This window comes from Periplaneta americana, chromosome 1 (assembly GCF_040183065.1).
Source record: "Periplaneta americana isolate PAMFEO1 chromosome 1, P.americana_PAMFEO1_priV1, whole genome shotgun sequence".
Classification (NCBI taxonomy): domain Eukaryota; kingdom Metazoa; phylum Arthropoda; class Insecta; order Blattodea; family Blattidae; genus Periplaneta; species Periplaneta americana.
In genome coordinates, this window is record NC_091117.1 from 109,677,686 (window position 1) to 109,683,685 (window position 6,000).

General features: G+C 36.4%; 1 protein-coding gene across 3 annotated transcripts in view; it reads right to left on the minus strand.

The window, feature by feature from the left end:
* Positions 1-5,621, minus strand: part of LOC138699679 (uncharacterized) — a 153,031-nt gene extending 147,410 nt beyond the window's left edge. The window contains exon 1 of one of the 3 annotated variants that reach the window (XM_069825757.1): positions 5,288-5,621. The gene's annotated coding sequence lies outside the window, so the exon portion shown is untranslated. The remainder of the gene's footprint in view (positions 1-5,287) is intronic. The other 2 variants (XM_069825739.1, XM_069825766.1) reach the window with 2 other exon arrangements.
* Positions 5,622-6,000: the final 379 nt, after the last annotated feature.

Sequence of the window (6,000 nt, forward strand, 5' to 3'; positions counted from 1 at the left end):
TCACAATCTAGTAGAGTAGACCTGAATGAAGGCAAGCATTGCTGAGTGACGAATTGTATACTATAAGGTATGCATCATAGCGTTCGGCTGTCGCTGGTCGCCTAAAATCCACCACTGATGCACAGTACTTTACTATGTGTTCGTCTCTAAAGCGGTGAAGAGGAAAGGCCATGGATGGGGTATCTCCTTTCTTTTTTTCTTCTCCTTTATGCTCAAGGCTGGATTAGAATATATACATCAATTACACTTAATACTTACGAAAAGATAGGCCTATATAGACTACATATACGGATTTATTTCAACATAAAGTGTATCTATATGCTTTGTCCACAAAAGCCTTCAACTTACGAGTAGAAAACTGGGTGCGTAGAAAAATATAAATGATTCAATTCCTAAATATGATAGTGTGTAATAACAAAATGAAATTAATTAAAGTCAGCCAGATTGTGCATGCCAATGAGCAAGTTGGACTTTTTGTTCACAACATTTAGCTTACAAAACACTGACCAAAAATTATACTACTTGTATGTTACTCTGTCGGTGAACCAACGTTTCAAAAACACATTTTAAGTAGGCCTATGCTATTTTTTATATAACTATCATAAATTGTGTTTCAAATAACTAAGAAATTTTAAATGGTTTTTCCGTAATTCTTTAAATAAATTAATACATAAAGCAGCACTTCCAGAAACGCATGCATGTCTATAGGCCTATACTACTTCATTATGTCAAAAGTGTTGAAATATAGGCATTCTGTAAATATTCAATAAGAGTGTCTTTGCAACAGACAAAAACTAGCACATAGTTAGTTCTGGTAATTTCAGAAGTGACCAGTACTGACAACATTACAAAACAATAAAATCACCAGACTTTGTCCAGCGCTTGAAAATCCTATACCGATCCGTAAATGCAAAGTATAACAAAAGCCTAAACTAACCTATTGAACTTAACCTGTCACAGATTCGTAGGCCTATATGCAAGGCATAGCGTGATTCACACTGGAGTGAAACTTTCGTAACTGCACCACAGTCTAATAGATACAGTCACGCAACTCATACGTATAAAATATGCCAACATTTGACAGCTGGCGCGACAGTAGCCCTCTAGCGGCAGGCAAGTTAAAAGTGTGCACACGACTTATGATAACACATCAGAAAACGGGTTTTGCGTAGTTTATTTTATATTTTTATGCTATACAATAAGTGTATATGGTTCTTATTAATTCTACTTTAGAATCCTGGAAGAATTTCACACGCAGCTAATCTACAAATTTCAGAAGCTGGGAATAAACGTAATTCTTTCTGCTCCTTACAACTGAATCATGGCTCTGATCACGTATCATGGTTTGAAATAATATAATTGTTCGTGCGTGGTCGGTTAATTCAGTCATTCCTAAATATATTTATGAATCATTGGAACTTTGTATTTCCTGTGAGAAGAGTAAAAATTAGTAGCTTCTGAATTGTAGGGCATATCTCGTAGGGTACATCGCGTGGTGAACTCCTCTCCCTATTTCCTGAGAAATTAACGATTTTGCATACCGCAAATTGGGGTAAACTCGGCCGCTGAGGTAAACTTGAAAATAAAGAAAAGGGGATGATTTAAACATTAATATGAAGTTCATTATTTTTCCATTTCTTAAGAACCTGTATTTCCTTTATTATTTTGAGTCACAAATAGCGCTGATGTTATGGTTTAAATTTTTATGGCAAGTTTACCGCATTTTACATTACATTTCCAGTTTTCACACATAATGCCTAAGTTTAACTTATCCTACCTATATAATACGTAATTTACATGCACTTACTGTTAATATGACGTAGGTGAGAACAAATAAATGAACACACAATTTTGTTAAAAAATTGTAACTTCAATTAACTCAGAAAATGTAGGCCTAATTTTATTTTCAGAGCAGAAGTGGTGTAAGTCAAAAATGGGTAATGAGGGGTTAAAGTAAACATTCTGTAAAATACAGCGCAAAGTGGCAGTTAATATTGAATGTATTTAAACTATTAATAGTCGGTGAATAGCACGAAGGATATATTAATTGCTACTTTGCGCTGTATTTTACAGAATTCTTACTTTAAACCTCATTACCTGCTTTTGACTTACACCACTTCTGCACTGAACGGCTCAAATAATCATTGGGAATGTAAAATCAACACCAATAACAGTCATGCAAATTATTACAGAAAAGATTGCTTTTTATATTAAATTTAAAAAGGCTCTTTTATTTCTTGAGAACTTAATACGTCTGCCACATGAATCTACACCAACACATCAGAAATTTAAATTTATCGACACAGTCTGGATTTATTCAAGAAGTGAATATTTTGCAAAAGGATTACTATACTCCATGAATTCTTGCAAAATTAACACCATGATACCTACTTGAATGCTATATAACATTCAACTTTTTAAAAATATAAAGAAAAAAAACACGAATACAAAAATCATGGAATTAAGTTACTTGCATTAAAAACTGTAGATATATTATCCAAAATCGGAATGGTTACACATTTACACATATGATCTCTGAAAAAAAATAATATACTGTAACAGGTATTTACTTTGTTTTTATTTAAACTGTTCTTCCTGACATACAAATAGGTAACCGATAACTAATAAATGTTTTATAGAACACAATACGTAGGCTATCTACAACGTGGATTATTGGTTATGACTGAGTTATGATTTTCTCTTGGTCTTTAGGGAATCTGAAGAACGACAAATTCGGAGATTTAAGCTTGTTGTTACTGCAATTTTCGTCATTGCACACATTGCCTTTATTCCGACGCATGATTAAAACGTTATTATAACATCTCGCATCCCTTTAAAGCACGTGCTGGCTGTATCAACCCTATGACCAGTGCCTTGCCTGCTGCTTGGGCGCTAGTGTCGCGAATGTTGGCAAAAAAAGTGTTGAAGTTGCGCGACTGTATGTATAAGACTGTGACTGCACCAAAGTTATGCTGCTATGACTGAGAAAAGAGCGTCAAACACTTGAAGGTGTATAAGCGGAGTACAAAGGGAACTAACTCTGCGCTAATTTAACCTATTCTAAAAATACAATACAAATGAAGTAAAAATTGGATAGTATTTTACAATGGACCAAATTTGTATTAAAACGGCTTATGTGCACATTATCGTGGATCACTAAGGATATACTGTAGCTGTCCCCAATATAACACGGATCTACTACACACATTTTTGATAACTTGATAAGGAAGGAAGGGCATCATTATTTCGTTAACTCATATTACTTAGTTCAGTTTTATTTCAAATAGGAAGCTGATGTTAAAATCCCCCTAGTCTATATAACAAAGTTTATTTGAAGGTTCACACGAGTAGTTCGTCTCATTACAAAGTATGCAAATCGAGTCTCTGCGGAACGACAGCGTGCACTTCTCGAAGGCGAGCTCTTTCACGAAAGAAATGTTGAACGGTTAATTTTACATCACATTTCTAAAAAAAAAAACATAACTATCACATTTCTTTTCCTAAAGCTGGATGTTAGTTACATCGACAAAATTTCCGTCGCTTCTTCTCAAATACCTAATAACCGCACATAAATAAAATATATTGATAACAGAGCAGAACTATACATCCTATACAAGATTGCATTCGAATTATTTCGAATATAAACACACTGAAGATAAGATGAAAAAGTAGTGGAACGGAGAAAAATTCTCTCTGGCACCGGGATTCGAACCCGGGTTTTCAGCTCTACGTGCTGATCCTTTATCCACTAAGTCACGCCGGATTCCCATCCCGGTGTCGGATCGAATCGTCTCAGTCTCTTTCATCTTACGATGACGCAGAATATCTGCATGGAAACATCATATGTACTTCGGTACATTAAATAATATACACTGACGATAACTTAAAATTACAATTCCTTACAAATGGCTTTTAACGAACCTGAAGATTCATTGCCGACCTCACATAAGCCTGCCATCAGTCCCTATCCTGAGCAAGATTAATCCAGTCCCTACCATCATATTCCACCTCCCTCAAATCTATTTTGATATTATCCTCCCATCTACATCTCGGCCTCCTCAAAGGTCTTTTTCCCTTAGGTCTCTCAACTAACACTCTACATGCATTTGTACGTGCTACATGTCCTGACCATCTCAAACGTCTATATTAATGTTCCTAATTATGTTAGGTGAAGAATACAATGCATGCAGTTCTGCGTTGTGTAACTTTCTCAATTATCCTGTAATTAACCCAAAATATTTACCTAAGCACCTTATTCTCGGACACCCTTAACTTCTGTTCCTCTCTCAAAGTGAGAGTCCAAGTTTCAAAACCATACAGAACAACCGGCAATATAACTGTTTTATAAATTCTAACTTTCAGTTTTTTTTAAGTAGACTGGATGACAAAAGCTTCCCTGAACAATAAGAGGGATTTCCCATATTTATTCTGCGTTTAATTTCCTCTCGAGTGTCATTTACTATATTTGTTACTGTTGCTGCAAGATGCAAGATATTTGAATGTTTTCACTTCTTCAATGGATGAATTTCCATTTCGTACTATGTTCTGGTCACGAGACATAATTGGGGTTTTCTATAGCACGCTACACTTAAGGGTTTTGTGACGAAAAAAGTGGAAAAGTGGTGTAACTTTCAGAGGAAGGGTAGTTTGAATGTGCAGAATTCATATAGGACATCAGGTAAATTGAAAACATATTAAAAAAATAGCAAAAAATTGGAAGGAGTTGATCGGTGTAGATAACCTAAAAATGTTTATTTGGCACGTCAAAGAAAGAGGTAGAAAGCTTAAAAATGAACGCGAAATGCACATTTCACTTCACTTAGTATATGCACGGCATACTACCAAAAGCTTAAACTAATCTAACCTGTCACAGATTCGTAATTTGCGAGACATACTAAGAGCCTATACTAACCTAACCTAATCTGTCACAGATTCGTATATGCAAGGTATATGGAAAGCCTAACCTAACTAACCTGTCACAGATTCTCGCACCGTAGAACTTAGAAAAATTCAATCTGGGAGTTTGAGTGTCGCGCGCTATATTTGCACTAATAAACATAATTCATAGCGCATTATACCCGTTTTCTTCACTTCCAAGAAATTCTTTACACAACAAAAATTGACACGAACGGATGATGATCACTCGCAGTAATTTTCCAAACGGGGGCAATCTAGTGTGTTACATTAAAATATACTGCCAATGAATCACATTGTATGTAGAAAACTTGTTAGCATAAATCGTTGTAGTCATAATAGCTATAAAACTCATAAAATACCGTCTTACTACCTTTATGAGAAGAGTACAATCCAAGAAGCTCCTTTCCATTCACAATACGAAACTGAGCTCAGGTATTAATACGCTACACCTGCTCACACAAAAACACTCTAATCACTACTCTCCAAGAATCTGTGAAGCACCTCACTTCTACACAACTAGACACTGCACACTGCACTCACGAACACCTCGACAACCAGACTTGCACTGACAGCGTTGAACGTACTGGCGGCAGACTACACTCGCGTCACACTGTTCATACAGCGGCGGCAACACGAACTGCAACCACGAGGAACTCCACCTTCTACCTGACGCGGCGGTCACGTTCTTGCGTCTTCTCGTGGTCTTCCCCACGCACTTGGTTCTGCGAGTAATCTACCACTTGTCTGACATCAGTTTCGTTCTAACGAACTCCACAATGTCGACGACACAATGCGAGAGTAAACAATCGGCTGCATCCGTGACTCTTCAACGATTACAAAACAGTTCGAATGAGTGGGGCTGGGAAAGCGCTTTGTGGGAAAAGACATGAGATGTTACTCAAACTACAGCGACTATCAATTTTTACTTCCTCATAATAATTTTATGTGAAAGTACACTACTATTACAAAAACAGCCGCTATGCGGTCTAGTGGCTAGAGCGTTGGATTTAAAATCCGTGGACCCGAGTTCGATCCCCAGTATACTCTCGATTTATAATTTATGTTGGACAAGTTCGGTGTCAA